This window comes from Petaurus breviceps, unplaced genomic scaffold (genome assembly GCF_028583685.1).
Source record: "Petaurus breviceps papuanus isolate PSGF00001 unplaced genomic scaffold, PetGlider_PUasm1.0 90743, whole genome shotgun sequence".
In the NCBI taxonomy this organism is placed as follows: domain Eukaryota; kingdom Metazoa; phylum Chordata; class Mammalia; order Diprotodontia; family Petauridae; genus Petaurus; species Petaurus breviceps.
The window spans coordinates 10930549-10944585 of NW_027187332.1; the positions used below are offsets into that span (position 1 = coordinate 10930549).

A 14037-nucleotide genomic window follows, 5' to 3' on the forward strand; every position below is an offset into this window, starting at 1 on the left:
CAAACTAGACTTCTTGTTTCTCTTCAGAGGTTGTAATCCATCTCCCATCCCTTGACCCTTTCACATTCTGTTCCTCATTACTGGAATGGACTTCTTCCTCACTTCCACTTTTAATCCCCCATTTCCTTTGAAACTCAGTTCAAGTACCACCGTCTTTATCTGCTCTTTCCTTTTCCACTCCCCCAGCTAGTGTTCTTCCCAGCCTTCCCAAAATGTATGCACGTATACATACATAGTTGATGTGATCTGCACTCCCTGCTCGTTGGCAGCACAAAGCCAAGGAAACCCCTTACCCCCTCTCCCCCCACCATGTGCACAGCCAACCTATCGCACAGCTCCGGAAGAACGCCAGGCCAGTTTCCTGGCAAATCTGGTTCCAAGACACAAAGCACGCCCAGTAAGGCAGGCGGGGATCGCTACATCCCCCATCGAAGCACATCCCAGATGGAGGTGGCTAGCTTCCTGCTGAGAAGGGAGAGTCAGCCAGCCAACCACACACCCACTAGGAAGGAGCAGCAGAAAGCCTGGACCTTGAATCTAAATGGTTTCGATGTGGAAGAAGCCAAGATCCTCCGGCTCAGTGGGAAGTCCCAGAATGCTCCCGAGGGCTATCAGAACAGCCATCCGGGTGCTGGTGCTGTACAGTCAGAAGGCCACCCCAGGTTCCAGCAGGAAGAAGACGTGCCGCTATATGCCCTCCCTCCCTGACCGCATCCTAGATGCTCCTGAGATTCCAAATGACTACTACCTGAACCTCATGGACTGGAGCTGTGGCAATGTGCTGGCTGTGGCTCTGGGCACGTCCATGTACCTGTGGAGCGCAGACTCAGGGGAGATTCTCCAGCTGCTGCAGACAGAGCTCCCAGGGGACTATGTGTCCTTCGTGGCCTGGATCAAGGAGGGAAACTACCTGGCCCTGGGCACCAGCAGTGCAGAGGTTCAGCTGTGGGATGCCCAGCAGCAGAAGAGGCTTCGAAACCTGAGCAGTCACACAGCGCGTGTGGGTGCCCTGGCCTGGAACAGCTACACCCTTTCCAGCGGGTCTCGGTCTGGCCACGTCCATCACCGTGATGTCCGAGTGGCTGAGCACTATGTGGGTACACTGAGACTGAGTGGACACAGCCAGGAAGTGTGTGGCCTACGCTGGGCGCCCGATGGCCGATACCTGGATAGTGGCGGCAATTTCAGCTTGGTGAATGTAAGGCTGGGGTCCCTTGCAGACCTTCACTCAGCATGTGGATGCAGTCAAGGCTGTGGCGTGGTGTCCCTGGCAGTCTAACGTGCTGGCCACTAGAGGCAGCACCAGTGACTGGCACATCCAGATCTGGAACGTTTGCTCAGGAGCATGTCTCAGTGCGGTGGATGCCCAGTCTCAAGTGTGCACCATCCTCTGGTCCCCCACACTATAAAGAACTCATCTCTGGACATGCCTTTGCCCAGAACCAGCTGGTCATCTGGAAGTACCCAAGCATGGCCAAGGTGGCTGAGCTCAAAAGGTCCCACGGCCCGGGTGCTGAGCCTGACCATGAGCCGAGACCGCTGCACTATCGCCTCAGCTGCTGCTGATGAAACCCTGCGCCTGTGGAGCTGCTTGGAGCTGGACCCTGCGCAGTCGCGGGAGCTCCAGAAGGCGAGTGAAGCCAAGAGCAGCCTCATCCACCAGGGCATCCGCTGAGGTGGCCCCAGCTCCCCTCCTGCCCACTGGGTTTTATTTTTCTAAAAAAGACATCTGTCCTCCTGCCAAAAAAACAAAACCTATCTAAGCACCTATCCATACTTTAGGTATGGAAGAAGAAAACTTTGTAGTAATTTTGAAATCACGTATGCAACAATACAAATGATGATTGTAATTATTGAAATACCTTGATCAATAAGGTAATACTTGATCAAGTAATAACAATAAGGTGAGACTGTGTTGTCAATAAGTTGTGCTTATTCACATTATAACAAAGAAGTGGCAGAGAAAGGGTTAGAGGGCCCAGGGAGACAAAGAGGAAAGTAAACGAAATATGTCTTTCATTAGAACTTAAGCTTCTTGAGGGCAAGAAACATTTCACTTTTATCTTCCTATTCCCAGAACCAGTCACAATTCTTAGTCCATGGTAGGTAATAAGAAAATGCTTATTTTTTAGACGATTGATTACTTGGTTTAATTTCCTCTAACCTTTGAGGGAACTCAAATACTACTATTCATTGTCATAATACTACCTAACTTGGTAGAGGTACATAAGCAGTTTTATTATATAATATCTATTGACTAGAAATTTGTTTTCAGGAGTTGAAGTGAGAATTATAAACTCATATATAACATTTAGAAGTTTAAAGATGTTCTCTGGAAAAGAAAAGCTAGTATAGATATACTTTGGTTTGGTGGTTAATGTGATGATTTTGAATTGAGGAAGATTTGTTTCTAATATTTATTATCTGTGTGATCTTGGGTAAGTCATTTAATCTATATATGTCTCAGGCAACCACCTGGGATATACATATTAAGCCATTAGTGAATTGTGATCTATGTTGTTATAGAGAGTTTCCACATAGGGAATCCCAAATGCTGACAAAATCATAGTCTGTACCTGTACATGTAGACTACTTTAATGACCATGACAGAATTGATTAGTTAGAGACTAGTATTAATCAGTCATTGGAAAGAAGTGACCAATTGTTCATTAAAAGGGTGAGGTCAATCAAAACTTTAAATCTAGTCTGTGGACATAAATATAATCTTGCCTAGCATAAGGAACATTGCAGATACTTTTTGCTGTATGTATCTTTGTCAAATGAATCAAGATAAAATTCCCCAAAATAGGAAAATAAGGTATCAATAAAATATTTAGAAAAATAATTATCAGCCAATTAGCTAGCATTTTGTTTAGTGCCTGATGCCATTGAACCTATTTTAGAAAACTTTATGAATAGTTGGTATGTTTTCACTTCACATGGAAGTGATAGATCAGGTACCTAAGGTCCCAGGACTAATTCACAGAGCTTTCCCATTTACTAACTTCATCAATATCTTTAAAGTGGTAAATATTGCTCCAAAGGAAAACCATATCAAAATTTAACAGGTATAGGGGCTGCTAGGTGGCACAGTGAGTAAGACTACCAGCCCTGGAGTCAGGAGGACCCGGAATCAGTTCCGGCCTCAGATACTTAACACCCACCCCCCTACACACACAAAACTGGATGTTAGCCTTGGGCAAGTTACTTAACCCCAATTGCTTTTAAAAAAAAATTTAACAGGTGTATCTGTGGAAAACATGAAATGGATTTTTCAGTTTTCACAGTATTCTCCAACTATAGCATTCACTTACCTTCTCTAAATGTCACTGAAATCTGTATACACTTATTGAGGGGTTACCAGAAAACTAATAAAGCCTAAATCCTCTGAGTTGTATTTCTACCTTTTTTCTTTTGTACTACTATCAATCATGCCTGAGTATGCATATGCCCATTTCCCTTAGATAGCTTTTTGTTATATTCTGAGAAATTCTTTATATTCATAATTATTTGATATAAAGTTCTGACTTTTATTTTATAGCAAACAGTGATCCTCAAATAAAAATTGTGTTCATTCAATAGCTAGGTGATATGTAAGTACCTAATATATTCAAGGTGCTGTGAATATGAACAAATATGAACTCAGTACTTGCTCTCAAGACTAAAAGAGTTAAGAAAAATGTGCAAATAATTCCAGTTAAAAAGTAGCTGTCTATCATATGAGTAGTATATACTAAGAAGAAAGGGAAATAACTGTTGACTGAGTTGGTTAGAAAGATATCATGAAAACTGATGCAAAGTGAAGTAAGTAGAACCAGGAGAACATGATACACAGTAACAGCAATATTGCATGATGATCAACTGAGAATGACTTAGCTCTTCTCAGGAAGACAGTGATCAGTTCCAAAGGATTCATGATAAAAATGCTGTCCACTTCCAGAGAAATAAATGATGGAATCTGAATACAGATTGAAACATGCTTTTTAAAGCTTTCTTTATTTTTCTTCTTTCATTTTTGTCTGTGTTTTCTTTCACAACATGACTGATGTGAAAATGTGTTTTGCGTGGCTACAATATAACCTCTTTCAAATTGCTTGCTTCTCAGTGAGGTGGCAGAGGAGAGAGGAAGCGAGATTATTTGAAACTCATTTCTTCCATTATAATTTATTTATTATTAGTTTTCAACATTGACTTCCATTAAATTTTGAGTTTCAAATTTTCTCCCCCTCTCCCTTCCCCAAGACAGCATACAATCTGATATAGGCTCTACTTATGCATTCATATTAAACCTATTTTCACATTAGTCATGACATAAAGAACTAATGGAAGTTACCACAAGAAAGAAAACCACGCAACAGAACAACAGAAAAGGAGAGCAAATTGTATGCTTTAATCTGCATTGATACTCTATAGTTCTTTTTCTGGATATGGATAGCATATTCCATGGTGAGTCTTTTGGGGCTATTTTAGAACCTTGCATTGCTAAGAAGAGCTAAGTCTATCAAAGTCATTCATCACACAATGTGGCTATTACTGTGTACAATGTTCTCCTGGTTCTGTTTCTTTCACTCAGCTTTAGTTCATTATAAGTCTTTCCAGGTTTTTCTGAGGTCTGTCTGCTCATCATTTCTTATCACTCAATATTATTCCATTACTACATGTACCACATATACCACAACTTGTTCAGCCATTCCCCAATTGGACATCCCCTCAATTTCCAATTCTTGGTCACCACAAAAAGAGCTCCTATAAATATTTGTGTACATGTGCGTCCTTTTCCTGTTTTTATGATCTCTTTGAGAAACAGACCTAGTAGGGGTATTGCTGGGTCAAAAGGTATGCAGAGTTTTATATCCCTTTGGGTATAATTCCAAATAGCTCTCCAGAATGTCTGGATCAGTTCACAACTCCATCAATAAAACGTTAACATTCTAATTTTCCCACATCTTCTCCAGCACTTATTTTCCTGTTTTGTCATGTTGGCCAAACTGCTAGTTGTGATGCAATACCTCAGAGTTGTTTTGATTTGCATGTCTCTAATCAATAGTGATTTAGAACACTTTTTTTCCATATGACTATAGATAGCTTTAATTTCTTCAACTGAAAACTGCCTGTTCATCTCCTTTGACCATTTATCATTTGGAGAATGACTTGTAGTCTCATAAATTTGACACAGTTCTCTATATATTTTAGGAAAACAGCCTTTTATCTGAGACACGTTGCAAGTTTTTGGTAGTTTGGTGTGGAACTGAGTAAGTAAATTAATTTAGGTAGAAGTGTCATTTTTTGTTATAATAGATCAGCCCACCCACAAGCAACTGATGTTTTTCCAGTTCTTTATATCTGTCTTTATTTGCGTGAATAGTGTTTTGTAATTGTGTTCATATAGTTCCTGGGTTTGTTTTGGCAGGTAGAGTCCCAAATATTTTATAATGTCTGCAATAATTTTAAATGGAATTTCTCTTTCTATCTCTTGTTGTTGGGCTTTTTTAGTAATATATAGAAATGCTGATGATTTATGTGAGTTTATTTATATCCTGTAACTTTGCTAAAGTTGTTTATTATTTCAAGTAGTTTTCACATGATTCTCTAAGCATATCATCATATCACCTGGAAAGGATGGTAGCTTTGTTTCTTCTTTGCCTATCCTAGGAACTCAACATTTTAAAGAATTCATGTTAAAATATTTTATGTGTAATTGGAATATATATGTATATGTATATATATATATATATATATGTATGTTGGGAGGAGATTGATGATGATGATGAGAATGATGATGGTGGAGCGTGTATATAGCACCTGCTGTGCACCAGGAACTATGCTAAATGATTTACAAATATTATCTAATTTTAGACTCACAATAACCTTGAGAATAGGTGCTATTAATTATTATCCTTATTTTGCAGTTGAAATAACTGAGGCAAATAGAAGTTAAGTGACTTGCCCAAGAACACACTGCTAGTAAGGTCTAAGGTCAGAGGTGAACTCAAGTCTTCCTGACTCCAGGGTCAGTGTTCTATCTATTCTGCTATGAAGCTGCCTGCTTTATGCATAGGGCATAAGTAAGGCATCAGAAAAACAGAGTACTTGTTCAGGGAATAGTGCACAATTCATATTGTTCAAAGCATGGCATCTGTGCAGAGAATTAGCAAGAGATAATCTTTGAACTGTAAGTTGGAGCCAAATGATGGAGGACTTTGAATGGCAGTGTAAAGCAAAAATGAGACTTTTGACAATGGAGTTTGCTGGATAGGGGAATAAAAGCAACTAAAATGCTACCTTGAGATTATTCTGTTGGTGTGCCAAGTGGATTAGAGGAGAAGAGGCAAAAGGCATGAAAGGAAAGCAGTAGATAGGAGAATAGCACTAAAGAACAGAGGCAACAAGGAGAGGTTTTTTCTTTGTTTATTTTTGTTTTTGTTGTTAGGATTGAAGAGACATATTTTCAAGAATCAGAGTCAGAGGGGAGAGAGAGATTGAAGATGAAAAAAAGGAAGGGGATAATTGATAGAGCTGAGTCCTCTGTTAAGATAGGATGCAAAACAGAGGTGGAGAGGTTAGCCTTGAAAAGGAAAAAAAAAGATATTTCTTTCTCTGAGGAAAGAATAAAGATGCAGAGATATTTCAAGACCTGTGATGATGATATGATGAACTAACAAGAAGCTCCTGCTGGATGAGCTAAATCTTCTGCATAAAGGGAGAAGTGTAGTTTATGAGTATGTGAACATGAACAGTGGAATGCAGACATCCACCCAAATCCCAAATATCTCATTATAACCCAACTTTAATCTTTATTCCCCTTGACATTAAAAAAATCTTTTGCAATTAAAATAGACAAACATCTGAAGCCCAGATGTTCATTAGTACAGAAATTCAAAATGTCTCTTCTTTATGTCCTTCCAACAAATAATGGAATTTTAACATTAAAATAATAACTCAATAACATTATTAGGGTAGCATAAGTTAATCCAGAAATGATGATGACATCATTCAAGCAATGATACACACCAGTCTAATTGCCTATAGTCTGAAAAAAGAGTCAATCCTTACTCACCGTTTCCATAATTCAACAAACTAAAACAACTTGGTCTTCTTCCATAAACCTTAACTCTCACATTTCCAACTGGACATCCTAGTATCTCAAATGCAACCTGCTTAAGACCAAGCTAATCTTTTTTCTCACAAACCTGCTTCTTCCCCTGACTTCTTGATTTCTGCTAATGGCCCTACCATTTTCCCAGTCACTCAGGTTCAAAATCTCAGTATTATCTTTAACTTTTCCCTATGTCTCAGTCCCCACATCTTATCAGTTACTAATTCCTGTTCATTCTACTCCTGCAATGCATTTTCTAGCTACCCTTTCCTTTCCATTCTCATGATGATCTTTCTATCTCAGATCCATATTATTTATTGCCTGACATATTGTATTATGTTCTTATAACCTTGATTCTAGTTTCTCCCTTCTCTAATCAAACCTATACATTATTGCTATAATAAACTTCTTAAAATGTACCTCTAATGCAAGATATTATAGTTAAAATGCTGTTTAAACTTCAAAGTGTTATGTAAATGCCAGATTTTTTTTAATTACTACTCACATTCTTTTAAAAATATTGTATACCAAATTGCATCCCAGACTCCTGAGTCTGTCTTTTAAGGTCCTCATACTTTGGCCACAGCCTAATTTCCAGTCTTCCACAGAGGGACGTCTATTTCTTTTGTTCAGGCAATTTTTTTTAGTTGACTCATTGGAGATACAATTGAATGCAAAGATTTCAAAATACAATAAATAAACTAAAGACTGTAATGTGAAATACATCACTTTAATCTATGAACCTGATAGAGTTATTAATAATAATAATAATGCTATAATAAGCACTTTATAAAGGATATTCTTGGTAATTAATTTGTTTGGTACTTAAAACATTTTTTGAGGGAGATAGTACAGGAATTATTCTCATTTTACAGCTTCAGAAATGGAAGCTCAGGAGATAAAGTACCTTGTATAAAGATGACACATAATTGTCCACAGAATCTAAGTTTTCCAACTGCTAATTCATTGTTCCTTCAACTACAACCATGATGCTTTCTTAAATATAAGTAAGATTCTAGCGTTAGCAGAAAACCCAACCAGAATAATTAGAATCAGAAGCTGATCTGGTCGATCTGTTATGAATGGTTGGATCATTTTTTATGAATAATTGTTCCAGAAGTTTCATTCTGTAGTACTGGTTGGATATTATGATTTTCAATTTATACTATATCATAAAGCTCCAACAAAATCTGCTTGTTTCATGTGGACACTGTGTAAAGCAGGGAAAATCTGACTCATTGGCTTATGTGCCAAGTTCAAGTGTACAGACCGTGTGAAATAGAGGCAAATAAACAGTGTGGTGACTTTTAAAAGCTGTGTAAAGAGGGATAGACCAAATCCCTTTATACAACATACTGACATTTTGCCTTAGTGTCTGTTTCTTTCCACTCTTATCCTATTGTGGAAGTATTTCAGATGCAAGGTGACAAATATCTCCAATATCTTCCCTCTTCATCCCTGAAGTATAAGCATGCATTATGTGGAGTGGGCTTAGCTGATTCCTTTTCTGCTGTAAGCGTAAATGTAGCTTCTCCATATACAATTCCACATACCACACTATAGAAAATGAGAGTGTGTGAACCTGCACGCTCATAAAAACAAATGCCTGTGCTTATTGGAGCTGTGTAGTTGATTTGCTTTATAACTCAAGCTACATACTTCTGAATTAGACCAGGCCTGCACACATATGGCCCACAGCCTGCCAAAGGATTTCCAGTGATCAGTGAAAAATGTAGGGTTGCCACTGAGCATGCTCTCTGTTTGTCAAGTGACCCATGGCAACCAACCATCATTGGTCTGTCTCTAGTCTAACCTATCTGCAGCATGAAGAAGTTTGACCTATTTTAATTTTAGCCCTTACCTACTGCCGAGTTGTACAGGTCTGAATTAAAAAGATGTGATATTACTTTGATTATCTTTTTAAAACTTAAATACTTATTCCAATGTTCTCAGTTCTACTAATTATATTCTTGATTCTGAGTCTGAAATATTGGAAACTAATTTGTTTCATTATTTTAAGATATTTCACAGACTTTCTACTTAGTAAAAATTGATTAATGGATGAAGCAGATTTTTAAGCTTTGTCCTCAATGCTTTTATAATGCTTTACATGAAGTCTGGAGGTGTTTGGAAAAACCACATTACATCTCTAGGCCTCAGTTTCTTCCATTCTAAGTTGAGACAGTTCATAAACTTCAAGTGAAAAGGGACCTTACAGAGTATCTAGTCTGACCACCCACTTTACAGATGAGGAAACTGAGGTCTAGAGAGGTAAAGTGATTTCCATTAGATTGCAAGCTCCTTGAAAGAAGACACTATCTTTTATCTTTCTTTGTTTTGCCAGCACTTACCACCAATACCTGATACCTAGTAGACAATTCACAATTTCTAACTAACTGAACAACCAAGGTCACATAATTAATAAATGAAAACAAAGAACCTAGACCCAAATCTTCTGATTTACAATCTAGTGTTCTTTGTACTGAACAACTCACAAATAGATTAATTATATGATCTTTTCCATTTTAACATTCTATGTATCTAACAAGGTTGTTATTTTTGTGTTGAAACTGTGTATGGAATCCAGCTTAGCAATCTACCTTAGCCTTTACTAAAGAGACTAGACTGTAGAAAATAATAAGGAAATTTAAAAACTAAGTTAAAATTACACAAGAATAATATCTGGTAATTTTTGTTTTTGTTTTTTTTTAACAGTCTTCATTTCTTTTTCATAATGGATTCAATCAAGTTTTTTTTCTTTTAGTCTGAGACAAACATCTTGCTATTAATGATAGGAAAAAAGCATTTATATGTGTATATTTATTATATATAAGTACATGCATATATATGTACCATATAGATGTATTAGATATGTGAACTGATAGTATTTCATATCAATATTATTTCCTACATGTCTATTATATGAATGTGTTTTAATTACATATAAATAGATTAAAATGTGCTCTGACAGGTGACAAGAACATAAGACTGAAATTATTTAAAAAGCGACTCCAAACATTCTCTTCAAAGCTTTTTGTGTAGAGATTGTTTAGAAAAACTGAACACAAAAATAATGTTAAAATTTATCATTAATATTGACTCCATTGCCTAGGTAAAGAGCCTGGAATACAGTAAGTGCTTAATAAGTAACTTTTCCCTTCCTGTAAAAGGTTTTGCCTTTTTTTTTTTCTGGCTCTAGCCCCTCAAGATCGCAAGATCACAAGAGACTTAGGATTAACATATTTTCTGCCCTACCTGAATTTGTTTTCAAATCATTTTCTGGTTAAAGGGGATGCAGAATTTAACAAGGGTGAATTCTGGACTAAAAGCTATACTCTTTAAAAAGACAGGCAAAAAAGCATAGTACAATGAGCATTAAACAGAAAAGTTGGCAAGTGGGGAAGATACCTTGGCATTGCCATTTATGCATCATATGATTTGGGGGCAAATCATAACATTTTTAATTCTTAGGTTCCTCATCTGTAAAATAAAAAAAGTTCAGTCTGATGGTCCCTAAAGAACTTTCTAGTTTTGGAAATTTTAAGGTGTCAAAATGCCTGTAGAAAATGTTTGTTTTGCCTGAAGGCCAAGATGTGTGAGTTTTCTGGAGGCTGCAGCAAAGTATGTTTTGGGTGGGATTGCAGAGAGCTGTGTCCCTCAGGATAGAAAATCATTGCCACAGGCAATTTTTATACATTTATGCATACAGTTTCAAAAAACGCTGCAATTTTTTTTTGTACTTGATGTGAAACTATATGGTTTTTTTTTTTCAACTTCATGGGATTCTTTCTAGTACATTTCGGTACTAGAGTCTAAATATACAGAGGGACGTGAAATTCAAACCAGAAATAATTTCTTAAGCATATATGCCTTTTTATGCAGACTTGAGAATTGTTTGAAGTATTGCTCAGACCTGTAAATGTAGTTGCTGTAACATTTTTCTTTGAAATTGTTTCCTTTAGGCTTTAGTTTCTTTCATTTTCTTTCAACCTCCCTCTTCCTCCTTTTTTGCATACCTATATGCTTGAACATCTTTTCACCAAGAGATATTGAGCTTTAAAATATGAATAAGTAGATTTATTTTGCTTGGATATAATAGATACTTCCCAACAAATACCTAGTTACTCTTTACAAAGTTCATTCTAAAAGTGAAAACAAAATTATTAACAGAAAGGATGGCTGGGTCTTTGTAACTTTAACAACAATTGTATTTGATCAGATCAGTAGGGGCCTCATCATTTTGACTTTATATTTTATGTAAATTACATTATTTACATATTCTTCATATTACATGTATATAGTTTCAGATCTGGTGTATGTATAGTGTTCATTTGATTCTCCTTTCTTTACTCTGTTTCATTTTAGGACTTTCCATATTTTTCTGATTTATTCATTCCTTATGGGGTAATAATATTCCATTAGTTTCACATACCATACTTTTTGTCACCTTTTCCCAATCACTGGGTATATATTTTGCATCCAGCTTTAGGTTATCAAAAACAATACAGCTGTGATTTTTGTTTTGTATATATGGATCTTTTCTCTGAGTAAATAGCTTTCTCAATACATAGTCCTGAGGGTATGGTTCTCTGGGTCAAGCTAAAGCCTCTCCAGTAATGAACTTTCCCATCATTTAGCAGGTTTTCCAGTTGAATGGGTATGAGGGGGGTACTGCAGAATAAATTTAGTTTCACTGATTATTAGTAATTTTGAACATATTCAATTGTTTATTGATTATTTTTTTCCCTTTGGAAAACCATTTGTTTACATTCTTTAACTACATTTGATTTGGAAAATGACTCTTGATCTTACAAAATTGTGACTATTTTTCACAAAACTGCTATCCAATTTTCCCAGCAGTTCTTGTTATGTGCAGTATTACTTGCATGGTGGTTTCTAGGCCTGGTTTTATCAAACATTAGATAACAGTGAGCATTTATTTCTAAGCTATTCTTACTTAGCCTATTGTACTCATCTGCTTTTTAAATCCAACAGCAGATATGTTTGATAATTACTGCTTTGTGGTAGATTTTCTGATAGGGTATAACCAAACTTCTTTTCTTGATAGTTTTTAATCATATGTATGGTACCAAGAACTTTTTATTCCTCCAAATCCATTTGGCTATTATTTTGTATAATTTTATGAGTATTTCTTTGATAACTTGAATGGTGTGGTATTAAAACTATAGTATTATTTGGATAATATAAGTTTTACTTTACTACTGTGAATTTTTATTTATGGGAATTAAGTATATCTTCAATTGATTGGTTTTCATTTATCTCTATAAAACTATTTTGGAATTGTTTTGCTTTAAATTCTAAATGTGTTTTGATAAGTTAATTCTAAGGTATTTAATGTAATTATGATTTTAAGTAGAACCATTTCTTGTGTTTTTAAAAATTATTCTTTTTGTTTTAAGTATTAAGTTTTGCTGTTATAAAATTGGATTTATCTATGGTGGTTTTCCTTACTTCCTCTTTATTCATTATAAATTCTCCCTTTTCTTGTTTTTAATGTTCCCAATGTTATTTTCTTCTACCAAAATATTTTTCATTACATTAACATGAAGGATAAAATTAGAAAATGGTTTATCAATTTTATTAATTTAAAACACTTTATTTCATTTATTTCCTTAATACTATTTTCATTTTTGTTTTTCTTTCTTATAGTCAACATTTCTCTTTTCGTGTAAGTATAAGAGCAATAGAAAAGTATTTTGATATTTAATTGCTTATGTGAATATACAGAGTAGTCCAAAAATCTTAATGCAATTTTAAGCTTCTTTGGCTTAAACTCCACTAAAATTTTGGGGTCACCATACATTTCTGTGAATGTGTCTTTGTGTGTAAAAGATTCAAACTCTGTTATGTTTTTTAAAATGGCATATAATTTCTTCTGACCATACATAATAATTCACTTTTTTTGGGAGGGCAATTGGGGGTAAGTGACTTGCCCAAGGTCACTCAGCTAGTTTTTGTATTAAGTGTCTGAGGCCAGATTTGAACTCAGGTCCTCCTGACTCCAGGGCCATAACAATTCATTTTGAGAATCAAATTATTAAACTATTAATCATGTGTCATTTATATAGTGCTTTATTGTTTACAAAGGTACTGTACTTACAACTGTTGTGAAGAAGGAATTATCATTATCATGTTCATTAGAAAACTGAAGCAGATTTAAAACTAGAACACAGATCTCCTGATTTCAGGTCTAGGGACCTTTTTTTATTATTTCAAGCCATCTCTCTAATATATTTAGAGGGAAATTGTCACACTCCAATAGAATGGGTCACAATATTCAGCAAAGGAGAATGAAATTCAATCCTGTCACTTTGTGATTTGTATTTTATGCTAAATGAAAGAATAATTGGTGTTGAAATTGCCTGGGATTGTTGACATGTCTTTCAAAAAATTTAGACTATTTCTGAAAATAAGTTCCTTTTTCATTTTCATTTGCTGAACAAGCAAAACAATATTCTGGCATTGAAGGAAGAAAACTACTAGGAGCAATTAAGTGGTTCAATGGTTAGAGCATTGGACCTGGAGTCAGGAAGACCTGAGTACAAATTTGGCTTTAGAAACTTAACTTTCATGTGACTCTGGCAAGTCATTTAACAACTGTTTATCTCAAATTTTTCATTCATGAAATGGAAATAATAGAAGCACCTACCTCCCAGGGTTGTTGTGAGGATAAAATGAAGTAAGAGCTGTAAAGCACTTTGAAATTTTTAAAAAAAGCTATGGAAATGCTATTACAGTTATTGTTATTGTTAATGATATAGCACATATTTCTTCACTATAAAAATCAAGATTTATACACACAGATATATTTTACACATTTATCCATTTTTTTTTCTGGTCCATTACTAATGGTTTAAAAACTTGACCCAAAGTCCTTTGTTATTCCCCAGATTTATTTAGAATGCTTCAAAAGTTTTTTC

The 14037-nt window shown here is 35.7% G+C and overlaps 1 pseudogene; it reads left to right on the forward strand.

Moving 5' to 3' along the window:
• Window positions 1-245: 245 nt before the first annotated feature.
• On the forward strand, window positions 246-1796 carry LOC138145703 (cell division cycle protein 20 homolog pseudogene; annotated as a pseudogene).
• Window positions 1797-14037: the final 12241 nt, after the last annotated feature.